The sequence below is a fragment of the Malus sylvestris genome, chromosome 2 (genome assembly GCF_916048215.2).
Source record: "Malus sylvestris chromosome 2, drMalSylv7.2, whole genome shotgun sequence".
Lineage (NCBI taxonomy): Eukaryota > Viridiplantae > Streptophyta > Magnoliopsida > Rosales > Rosaceae > Malus > Malus sylvestris.
The window spans coordinates 30439701-30452633 of record NC_062261.1 but is presented as its reverse complement, the minus strand read 5'-3'; the positions used below and the strand labels follow the sequence as shown (position 1 = coordinate 30452633).

Here is a 12933-nt window from a genome sequence, read left to right as displayed (position 1 = left end):
GCTCGTAGAGAGGATAAGTCCATGAAATCCATGGAATTTGTGAGGCAGCCTTACACAGAGAGTTGGTTGGATTGTGTGATTCGGTCAGGGGAAATTACAGAGAGAAATAGAAAGGGCGGAAGGGTTATTTGGTGGATGGTTCCTTTGGGATTGAGGGCGAATTTGGAAATGTGTTCCCATCACGCAAAAAAACCCCAACTTTTTGAATGCAGAAGAAGCACAGAAGATCAAACGGAACCCAATTGATATTTCGGCACAGAAGCTCCATTGTTGCAATCCCAGGTTCTTTTTATTTTATGTTTGGTTCTTGAGAAAAAAAAATGAGGAAAAGCAAACGCAGAAAGGATGAAAGCCAAAAGCGAATGCCAAAAAAAGTCATTTTCCCAAAACCCATTTGCCCCGCATTTCCTCGCTTTCCCATTTCCCTTTTCCAATTTTCTGTAATTCCTTCAAAGAACAACTAATTCTTTCCAAATTCCAATCAAGAAAATGAAAAAATTGTACGTAAATTTAAGCTTTACGCAACAACAAAAAGTAAACTAAATCCAACGATCTGGAGAAATTTGGGTTTTAGGGATTTGAGTTAACTGAAATTGATTTGGATGAGCAATTTTTTGTTTCGATTCATGGTGGAGCAAGAATGAAGAGGTGGACAAGGACGGAACGAAATGACGAGAAAATTTGGTTGAGCAGTACTCGGTATCGATTCGGAGTGGAGCTGGAAGGAAACGGTGCAGCAGAGAAATCTCCCTAGCACTCCTCGTGTGCAAAACAATTTTTTTACGCACCTATATGCCCATAGGGCAATTGGGGATTTCACTGTATAAAGGCATAAAAGTGGGAACACAAACATTAAAAATGAGGGCAAAAAAGTAAAAACACGGTTGGTTATGAACAATGTTTTTCTCTTTCCGCTTTATGGCAGTTCCCTAATCCGTTATCGAGAAATTGAATTGAGGAGAAGATGGAATGAGGTGGAATCAGAATTGAATTTATGTTGAAGTTGTTTAATAAATTATTTGGAATTGAAATAAAAATGATATTGATTACATAAAAATTATTTACCCACTCACCTGAATCGGAATTGAAACCTATTTAATTACTAAACTGCCCTTGTTATAAATTATATTTTTATATGCTAGTTAATGGTTAATTTTGATAACCACATATGCTCATAAAATCCAATTAGCTACATGAAAACATAACTATTTAGCAAAATAAATAATTAACAAATTTATTAAAAATATAAAATAACATAAAAAAACCCAAAACACAAAAAGCTACGATGCCATCTTCTCCCACCTACATCCCCAAACCCAGCTCCTCACCACCTATCACAACCCTCCCCACCCCATGTTCTTAGATGAACATGCGGCCACGCCACACATTTTCCCCGCTCTTTGTGCGTTCATGCATGGATTTTGGATAGTCTGCGGCGACGGGGCAAGGAGAAAGGGGTCGGGATTTCACCGGAGTTGAAGCTCCTCTGTTAGGAAATGGTGGGATTGGGGAGAAGAGAGATGGGTCTATACACTGGTCATGGAACTGGGGAGGTGAAATTGTGAGGGATATTTGGGTTTACCAAAAAAGCATAAGGATAGTATTGGTAGAAAACTTGGATCCTGATGAATCTATTTCCAGGAACTCAACTCCCACCTCCCAAGTGAAGAATCCATTTCCGGGTATTTAAGGAATTGTATTCCGGATTTTGGGTGGGTCCCACCTGAATGTTGATTCCCTATGGTTTGGTAAACAGTAGAATGACTTGGAGTTCGTGTAATTCCATTTCCTACACTTTCATTCCGGTTTGGTAAACACGCCTTAGTATAGAGCATTTCTTGTCTTTTGGGGTTTCTGATAAGGGTAATGTTGAAGAGACCGCATATTTATACCACATTCATGTACCATATGATGTAATAAGTAATACAAATAACCAACAGTATAACATCTAATGAGATAAACTCATTACAAGATGTGGTATGTACACAGCCATATCACAATATGGTACAACAATGTAATATAAACGTGTAATCTCTCTAGTATTTCGCTTATTTTTTATTTATATTTGTTAATAGAAACAATATCGTTGAACCTTAAGAAGGATTACACTCAACATCATGTGGGTGAACATATTGAACGCTAAGCAGGCTCCTCGTATAATGCTACATAACTACCAAATATGGGTAAATTCCAGCTCCTGCCCATGGGAAGCCCATACTTTGCTTACACATGAGCTACTTAATGAATTGGAATTAATTGTGGGTTCCTCTAGGTCTTTCTAATATTGTTTACTAATTGTTGCGGCATATCAAGTGACTTTGCATAAATACTTTCATAACATTGACACGGTTATAACACTATGTGTCGTTAATTGTTAATCATGCAACACAACGTGTAAATTCTTTTTACATAATATTTGTGTGATTGGCATGAGACACCACGCGTGCCATAGAAGTTGGTATTGAAAGAAAAATTTGATAAACTAAGTTCATTTGAGCAACACATATACATGTAATTAACAATTAAAGGCTCTCGCATGCTTATATGCATTCAAAAACAAAACTTAACTCATGAAATTCAGAGTCTAGTAGTTAGTCAAAGACTCAACTCAAATTCAAAACAAAGAGAGTTGACTTTATATTTTTGTAGGTCCTCTTTGCAGAAGCAAATGATAGTCACCCAAAGTGAGGTCCTCATTCCCTTGCTCATAGCTTCTTGTATCCCTGAATATGGATGAATTCCTCTTTGTTTCTTGGCTCCTTAGATCCATGTTTTGGATTTGGATGGTTGAAAGGATTCTCCAATGCAACTAAAATAGGAGGCCTTTAGTTTTCAGAGTAAATTATAGTAATAATCTCTTAATTTTAATCTAATTGGAGCAATGATCCCTCAACTAAAAATTCATTATCATTGGTCTCTCAACTCATCAAAACGTACAGCCATGATTATTTTCGTTAACTCCATTAGAACTTCTGTCAAAATTGTCACATGTCATACACGTGAGGCTAAATCAAGGGGCACAATGAAAAATCAAATAAGAAAAATTGTATCAATGATCCATCAACTTTAATCCAACTAGAGAAATGATTCCTCAATTTTAATTCAATTAGAGCAATGGTCCCTAACTTTAACCAAATTATAGCAATGGTCCTTTCAACATAACTTAGTTTAACAGAATTCTGAAGAAGTTGACGAAAACGACTATAGTTATACGTTTTGACGAGTTGATAAACTAATCATAATGAATTTTTAATTAAAAAACTATTGATCCAATTTAATTAAAGTTGAAGGATCATTATTACAATTTATTACATTTTTTTTACATAAACAATGAATGAGGAAGAAGATGAGTGTGCATCCCAGTCATAAATTTAATACCCATGCAAGACGTTGCATATTTATTGGCCACGCTCTTGGTCAAAATATTTGCTTTATAATTTGGTCAAAAAGGTTATCTTGCCACCCTAGTGGAGGAACCACAGCACCCCACACGGTCTGCTACTTGTGTCCATCTGATTTGGATCCTCTCTTGAGCCAATGGAGAGGATCTTCCTGATCAATTATTATGGTCCATTGGATTTTCATCCAACAGTTATAAATAAGAGGTTCATTTAAAATTATAATAATTATAAGAGTAAATTGTAGCAATGGTCCCTCAACTTTAATGAAATTGGAGCAATGATCCCTCAACTAAAAATTCATTATCATTAGTCCCTCAACTTATCAAAATGTGTAGCTATAGTCATTTTCATCAATTTTGTCAAAATAAGTTATGTTGGAATAACCATTTATATAATTAGGGTCCCTTAACTCATCAAAGTGTGTAATTATGGTCCTTTTCGTCAACTACGTCAAAATTTTTGTCAAAACAAGTTATGTTGAAAGGACCATTGCTGCAATTGGATTAAAATTAAGGGACCATTTCTCTAGTTGAATTAAAGTTGAGGGACTAATGGTAATGCATTTTTAGTTGAGAGACCATATCTGCACGTTTTGATGAGTTGAAAGACCAATGGTAATGAATTTTTAGTTGAGGGACCATTGTTCTAATTGAGTTAAAGTTAAAGGATCATAGCTACAATTTACTCTAATTATAACCGTTGAATGAAAATCCAACGAATTATAATGATTAGTCAGGAGGATCCTCTCCATTGGCTCAGGAGAGGATCCAAATCCTTAGTTATAAATTTAATATCGTGTAAAACGTTGCATATTTGTTGGCCACCCTCTTGGTCAAAAAGTTTGCTTTATAATTTGGTCAAAAAGGCTATCCTGCCACCCTAAGAGCAACGCCAGCGTTGCTGGTTGCTCGGGCGACAGGCGAGGAGAAAGGGCCCGAGGGCCGGTGGGAGCAGCTCCAGCAGGGAAGGGCCCGAGTGGGAGGCCTGTGGAAAATTGACAGGCCTGGCCCCCGAGCCTTGTGACGTCAGGCTGACGCAAGGGCTGGGTCCGGCTTTTATTTTTTATTTTTTTGTGTCAGGCACGTGCCTCTCACTCGCGAGTGGGGGTGCGTCGCCCGACATGATTTCAGGGGGATGGCCCGCGCGCTAGTTACCGTTGGGAAGTCACGTGGCTTCCCACGGTCCGTTAGATCCCAACGGTTCTTTAATAAGAACCGTCCGATTTACAACGGTAAAAAAAAAAGAGCTGATTTTATATCAACCGTTCGATCTGAGATCAACGGTTGATATTAATCTGCTTTATAAATTTAAAAAAAAAAAATAGTTTTAAAATTAAGAAAAGTTACCGTTGTGACACGTGGCACAATCTGGAGTGTTGGAATTCAAAATTTTTAAATCCAATGGCAGAGATTAATTATTTGAATAAAAATTTAAAAAAAAATTGTAAAAAATCCGAAAAAATTGTAAAAAATCTGAATATTTTTTTGTAAAAGTTTGTTTTTACTTTTCTATAAATACCACTTCTTCTCCATCTACCTTACACCACAATTTCATATTTTCTCAACTAGTTTCAATCAAATTCCTATCTTTCTCTCAAAGTTTCAATCCAATTTTTTTCCACAAAATGGCTACTGATGTAGGTTCGAATTGGTCGCTTCTTGAAGATGTTGCGTTGTGCACTAACTGGGTTGAAGTTACTCATAATTCCCTTACGGGTAATGAGATGCAATTGCAAGAAATGTGGAGTTTAATTCATACCAAATTTGTTGAGCAAATGAGTGGGAAAAAAACCAAAGAATCGATATCCAGTCGTTGGAAAATACTTAGCCATTCCTTTACTACGTGGAGAGATGCCTTGACACAAGCTAGTAATAATGTTCGAAGTGGGGCAAATTATGCGGATGAGGTAAGAATATATTATAATTATTTGTTTGTATTATTATTTTGTTACCTAATTTGATTATAATTATTTGTTTGTTTCATTTATTTGTTACCTAATTTCATTATTATTTTTTGTTTGCAATATTTATTTGTGACCTAATTTCATTATTATTATTTGTTTGTATTATTTATTTGTGACCTAATAATTTCATTATTATTATTTGTTTGTATTATTTATTTGTTACCTAATAATTTCATTATTATTATTTGTTTGTATTATTTATTTGTTACCTAATAATTTCATTATTATTATTTGTTTGTATTATTTATTTGTTACCTAATAATTGCATTATTATTCATTTGTTTGTATTATTTATTTGTTACCTAATAATTTCATTATTATTCATTTGTTTGTATTATTTATTTGTTACCTAATAATTTCAATATTATTCATTTGTAGCAACTTCAAGCACAAGCATGGTATGGTGCCAAAATCAAATCAAGAAACAAATCATTCACCCGGTGGGAATGTTGGAATATTGTTAAAGATTGTCCTAAATTCAAAGTTGTGCATGTTGGTCCAGAAGTATGCATGAACAACATCCCTCTACACAGCACCTTTGTACATAGCACCCCTCCATACTCTACACCCGATCATGGCTCCCATGTTGATGAAGAAGATGGAGAAGAAGTGCCTGAAACGCCCATTCCTGAACAAGCATCGGGGTCGACCCGTTATCCAATTAGGCCTCTAGGTAAGAAGGCTTCAAAGAGGAAAGGGAGTGCTTCCAAGAATGATTATGGAAAGTACATGCAAGAACTTGCTCGTCAAGGTGAATTGACATTGGCACGGGAATTGGCGAATTATGAGGCTGACAAGGCTAGAGATGAGGTAAAAGCTGCAGCTATTCAACAAGCATTTCAAGCTGAACAGAGGGAAAGAGAGCTACTTAGGCAAGAAAGGGAGTTGCTTAGAGAAGAAAGAAATACACAACGAGATCGTGACATTATGAACACGCGTTTAGAAGGGATGTCTCCAAATTCTAAATATTTTTGGCAGTCGGAGAAAACGGATGTGGTGCAAAGGAGGCGTGCAAGAGAAGCGAGATCAAGACAAGATGGTCCTAGCACAACAAGACAAGATGATCCTAGCACCACAGATTGGTTAAGTGGTGAGGAATAGGGTACTTTTGTAATCGGAGCCCATAGTTTTCCAATCACTTTGGGTTGTAATTTATTATTTATGTTGTTTCCATTTTATTGAAGTTAGTACTTTATTTAAAGTGAGAGTACATGTATTTAATTTCGTAATATATTTATCCTAATAATAGAATCTTTAATTCATCAAATTGTTCACGTATAATGAAATTATAAAACACACCAAATAAAACTCACCAATTGGAATTACATAAACACACCAAATAAAATTACATAAACATACGAAATAATAAAAAACTCACTACAAAAAACACACCAAATAAAAATACATAAACATACCAAATAATTCACACCAAATAAAATTACATAAACATACGAAATAATAAAAAACTCACTACAAAAAACACACCAAATAAAATTACATAAACACACCAAATACAAACAAACATACTAAATAAACTTAAGTATATTCAGCTTGTTTTAATGCCCACTGGTGCTCTATCAAGTCAATTTGCCGATCATTGTACATAGATGACCTTTGAAGTGCAGTATATCGTTGAATGACCCTTTCATTGTAACGTCCATCCCTTTCGAATAGCTCGTGTTGCACGGGTTCTTCGGTGGCATCATGCGCACAATATATCCGTGTTCTTGAATTGTTCATCGTGTCTGGCTCATATTCATCAACCGCATCATAATCAAACTCATCTTCCACAATCATGTTGTGAAGAATGACGCACATCATCATGATGGATCGAAGTGACTCTACATCGAACATTCTGGCAGCACCCCTGACGATCGCCCAACGAGCTTGAAGGATACCAAAACAACGCTCCACATCCTTCCTGCACCCTTCTTGACAGCTTGCAAAGTGTTTTTCTTTTGCACTTCGCGGGCATGGCACTGTTTTGACAAATGTTTCCCATTGTGGGTAAATGCCGTCAGCTAGGTAGTATGCCCCGTCGTACTTACGTCTGTTGACGACGTACGTGACTTTTGGTGCCTTTCCTTGCAGGACGTCGTTGAACACTGGGGATTGGGCAAGGACGTTCAGATCATTTTGAGCCCCCGGAACCCCGAAAAAGGCGTGCCATATCCATGTATCAAAAGATGCCAATGCCTCAAAAATGATAGATTTTGATCATTTTCTGTCCCCATATGCACCTTGCCATGCACTTGGACAGTTTTTCCACGTCTAGTGCATACAATCGATGCTTCCTATCATCCCAGGAAAACCTCGCATCTCGCCCTTCTTCAGAAGCCTTTGCAAGTCCATGTGAGTAGGTTTTCGGAGGTACTCTGCGGTGTACAAAGATTCAACTGCTCCGTAAAACCTCATCAGGGCCTCAAGAATGGTTGATTTCCCCATCCTCGTTATCTCATCCACTTGGTCTGCAGATGCTCCATACGCAAGCATCCGCAACGCAGCAGTGATTTTTTGCTCAGGCAGGAGACCCATAACACCACAAGCATCCTTCTTTTGCACAAAGTAAGAATCATGGTTGTAAACATCAGTCATGATTATGTTGAACAAATGTCGTTCCATTCTAAAACGGCGTCTGAAGTACGTATCAGGAAATGCACTGTTATGGACAAAGTAATCGTCCAACAGCTCTTCACCCCGTCGTTGCCTGCTTCTATCAAGGTTTCTTGAACGGTTGGGCCTGCATATCTGAGCAACAGTCTGGATGACTCGACGGGAATGTGAGGCTCTGGCCATTCTTGTTTCATCATCTCTCCTTCTACGCTCCTCATCCTCTTCCATCTCATTTTCGGCTATCTGAAGGTTGAACATTCCTTCAGATTGGTTAAACAATTCCTCCTCTTGCTGATCGATTTCCCACATCATCCTTGATGAAGAAGAAGACATTGTAAGGATGGATGGTGAAGAAGAAGACATTGTAAGGATGGATGGTGAAGAAGAAGCAGAAATTATGAATAATGAGATAGAGATGTTGAGAAAATTGGTGTGAAATTTGTGAGGATGGATGGTGGATTATATGGACGATTCAGAAAAGGATCGGATTGTAGATGAGGCCACGTGGCATGTCGTCATTCGTTAAAAATCTAATCGAAATCTATCCTCAAAGATTTTGAAAAGATAATGACACGTGGCACGATCGTATTGGATAAAAATCTTATCGAAATCGATCTCCAATAATTATATTTTCGGATAATGACACGTGGCGCAATTTTGAACGAGTTAAAATCTGATCAAAATCTATCGTCAAAGATTCTCAAAAGATAACGACACGTGGCACGATGACATTGGATAAAAATTTTATCGAAATCGATCTCCAATAATTATCTTTTCGGATAATGACACGTGGTGCAATTTTGAACGAGTTAAAATCTGATCAAAATCTATTGTCAAAGATTTTCAAAAAATAACGAAACGTGGCAAGATGACATTGGATAAAAATCTTATCGAAATCCATCGCTAAATAATTGTTTGTTTTTATAAAATGACACGTGGCGCAACGAGAACGATTTAAAAAATCTTATCCGAAATTACAAATAATTTTATTTTGTATTATTTAAACAAACAAAAAAACTAATATTTTATTGCCTATTGTCTGGGGGGAGGGCTCCAAGGGTGGAGATGCAAATGGCAATTACTGTTCATTAATGGCAGTTACTATTCATTTAAGGCAGTTACTGTTCAAAATGGTGGATTCAATAGTGGATTGCCAGGGGGAAATGCTCCATGGGTGGAGTTGCTCTAATGGATCAACCACAGCACCCCACATGGTCTGCTACTTGTGTCCATCCCACTCATAAATTTAATACCCTTGCAAAACGTTGCATATTTGTTGGGACATGGATCCTTTTCGGATTCATGCATCTTAATCTTAAGGATTTATCAATTTGGATTATTAAAGCTTGATTCAATGAAGTTTATTTTAAAAATTATAATAACTTTAACTATTTGATTAAATTTTAATAATACGGATTAATGAATTCTTAGGATTATGATGCATGAATTAGGCTATCCTGCCACCCTAGCAGATGAACCACAGCAGCCCACACGGTATGCTGTTACTTCCCTTGCCCTCACGTCCACTACAACAAAAATGACCACTGCATACAATAAATTATATGTGCCCTTTGAGGCCAAAAAGCACCAACAATTGTGCCCATAGACCAATAGCAACAGTGCAGCTACTATCTTTATGTTCGTGCCCTCTATGGGGCGTCACCATTTATAAAAGGGCACAATAGGGGTGTTTGTGCCAGAAAGGCAAGCACAAATAATGGCCCACTTGTGCCCTCATTCCGACAACCTTGTCAGATCATCTTTTCCAGCCATATTGGCACTTATATTGTAACTGTGCCAACATGAATTAATTAATAAAAAAAATCAAAATTCGAAAAATTGAAACTAAATTGAGAAAATGCAAAAATTTAAATTTTCACGAATTGAAGAAAGCCTACCACCATGAAACCAACTTTCACTTTCTGAATCTCACAAACATATATTGTAGTGTTACATATTTTCTCTCTAATACAAACAAAAAACTTGAAAGCAAACATTTTTGGACAGATGCATCTTCCCAGCAGGCCTTGCACCTCATCAAATTTTTGCTGCTCCATAAACAAATTAATCAGATGACATGCAGTATATGGACTCTCACAGAAGTCATGAATAGCAAATGCAAAGATAAAGAAAAGCCACACACTTTACAAGGGCAAAGAAAATGAAGGGATAAAGAAAGTAAGAAGGGAATATCTTTGTGGGAGGATTCTTATTTGCTTCAAGGGTCTTTCCACCACTTGCTTTAAGATGATTCTTATATAACAACTCCACCCTCTAGAACAACCAACAATGGATGCGGAAAGCATACAAATATTCCTCATAAAAAATAAGTTCACAAGTATTAAAAATAAGTCCACCCTCCATAATAACCGAATGTGCATTACTACATTGTTCAGACTCATCACACTCTGCATAAGGTTACATGGCTAATTGCTCAAGGTTCAGATTTGGTGCAGAAGTATTATCATCTTCATTTTGATTCCAGTATTCAAACACAAAGACTAGGGTACATTTTGTAACAAACCATAGAAATTGACCAAATGGAATTAATGCTATTAACAACGACCATGGCTAAAAACTGTTGAAGACCAACTGATATAATCTATAGCTTGATGTCAGTGAGAAAAGACTCACTCAGCTAACATAGACTACAATATTCATCAGAAGCCAACACAAATATAGTCGAATTCAAAACACAATCAGTCCAAAATTACACCTACAAAGAGTTAATTAAAATCAGTACCTACAAGTTCCAGATCTGCCATCTCAAAGATTCATATTCCTCACTTCGGGTTGTAAAAGTAACTTTTGGGTTGGAGATAATACATTTAGCTCATGGTCACCTGAATCAAAGAAATAACAAGTATGCATATTATTTAAGGTCAAAGTGAGTTACTTATTTTAATCGCATACGAAGTAAATATTTGTTTAAGTTAGCATAGACAATATAACGATATTGAATTTTCCATGATGAAACTTGTACTAACATGATTAAACATTAGCACCTTAAGAACTTCACATCTGAATACATTTTTTTGTATTTCACTTCTGGTTTCATCTCTACCTAGATCCAATTATTAAATCCTTTTCTTTCAATGCTGCCACACCATAAAAGAAAAGTAAAAAACGAATAAATACTTATTGGGGGAGGGGTGGAATCAAGACAACTCCTAATAAATCAATAAAAAAACTTACGCTTTTCGAAAAATTGAAGATCCAAAATCCTACAATTCTAAGCAACATGGCTCCGTAAATATAATAATAGATATGAAATTCTTCCATACAAATACAGAATATGAACCGGCAATGGGGGCGTGACAAGGGTAGGGCCTTTGAGGTTGCGGAGACAGAGAGAACAAGGCCCTAAACCGCTCCAATATGAGTTGGATCGGGTCGACCAAACCAGTCACTGAGAAACTTCACAGTATGAATTAACCAAAAATCCATCATATTCATATCCAAAATTGCATGCAGCGGGCAATTATGAAAAAAAATGTAAAATAAATTCAAAACTCAAATCGATAAGCAACGAGGCGAGATACAAAATATATATGTCAGATCTCATAAGATATAAACTCGAAATAAAAAAACACGAACTCAAATATGATGCATGGGTGGTGTTGGTGTTTTTAAAAAAAAAAAAAAACAAAGGAAAAACCCAGATATGAGAGCAGTGAGAGAGAGAGAGGTATAGAGAGACCTTAATCCAAAATCCCTAATTCAGAGACCGTTTTCAAAAGCCCTAAATCATAACCCATATTCAAAATCACTAACCAAATTCAAAATAAAACAATATCCATGAACTTTGGTTGAGTTTATTGCATGATATTCTTACCTTGTGGAGTAAGGATGAGTGAGGACTAAGACTGACAGCTCGATTCGGGCGAGGTGGTGTGGACAGTGGGTGGATTTGCGATTCAGGGGACGAATTCACGAAGTGAAGACTAAGGATTGAGGACCGGTGTGGGTGGAGTCACGATTCAGGCGACGAATTTGGGTGATCCCACTGATGTGGGAGGACAGAGGAAGACGGAGAGCTCGATTTGGATTTGGGCGGAGGAGACGAATCGGGTGAGAGAGACAGTGAGAGTGAGGTGAGGTGAGAGTGAGGTTACTAGGGTTAATTATAAAACAACGATTTGAGATTTAAATCTTAACCAATCCGACGATCCACATAGAGTGTGTGGTGGGTGGGTTAAGGGAGAGAGAGAGAGAGAGAGAGAGAGAGAGAGAGAGTGGGGTGTGGATTGGTTAAGGGTGTTGGTGGGTTAAAGAGAGGGAGAGAAAGTAAGGTGAGAGTCATATGTCTTACAAAAAAAATAATATAAAAAAATAATTGTGTCTTTTGAAGTAATATATAGACACAAATAATATATTTGAATCCATTGTTTTGAAAAAGTTGAGAGAGAAAATTATTTGTGCCAACTTTGTAGAGAATGGGCACATTAGTTGGTGCCCTTATAGAAAAGGAAACAAATACAATTTTTTGTGTGTAAAATTTGTTCTATACCCACAAAATAAATAATTGTGTCCTCAATTTTGTATCCATAGGCCATTTTTGTTGTAGCGGTCACCCTCACGCAATAATGCCTATGCACTTCTGTAAGGATTCGATGTCTATCAATCACTCTACTTCTAACAAGTAACAATTTAATCTCTAGTTTTCAAAACAAACAAAAAAGATTCATATTGTTTTTCTGTTAATTAAAATTCTAAACAATATTCAGTCGAATAATTAGCTTCGGTTACTAATCAATCTACTTTGTTCGGCAAGTTTTCGTATCCCGAACTCCAAGCGAAGAGAAAAACTAGGGTTGGGATGGCATGCTATACGGAAAGATAAGTCTAAGTGAAAAATAAATTCTAATTAAAAGTTTAAAACATAGAAAATAACCAGTTGAAGCTCACATCAAATGAAGTGCTCTAATTATTATCACGGCTTATAGCTTAAATAGT

At 36.6% G+C, this 12933-nt stretch overlaps 1 protein-coding gene and 1 long non-coding RNA gene across 19 annotated transcripts in view; one reads left to right on the top strand and one right to left on the bottom strand.

Annotated features, from left to right (window-relative positions):
- The window catches only part of LOC126612114 (rust resistance kinase Lr10-like), a 67367-nt gene that overhangs the window by 32719 nt on the left and 21715 nt on the right, over window positions 1–12933 (top strand). The window lies entirely within an intron of this gene.
- On the bottom strand, window positions 9881–12065 carry LOC126612892 (uncharacterized). Of its 4 annotated transcripts, XR_007619447.1 has the most exons (5): window positions 11813–12065; window positions 11279–11394; window positions 10983–11075; window positions 10721–10820; window positions 9881–10025 (listed from the first exon to the last, which is right to left on the bottom strand). It is a non-coding gene; the product is annotated as an uncharacterized LOC126612892 (long non-coding RNA). The 4 variants fall into 4 exon arrangements; XR_007619441.1 differs by lacking the exon at window positions 10983–11075; XR_007619453.1 differs by lacking the exon at window positions 10983–11075 and having other exon boundaries at window positions 11279–11386.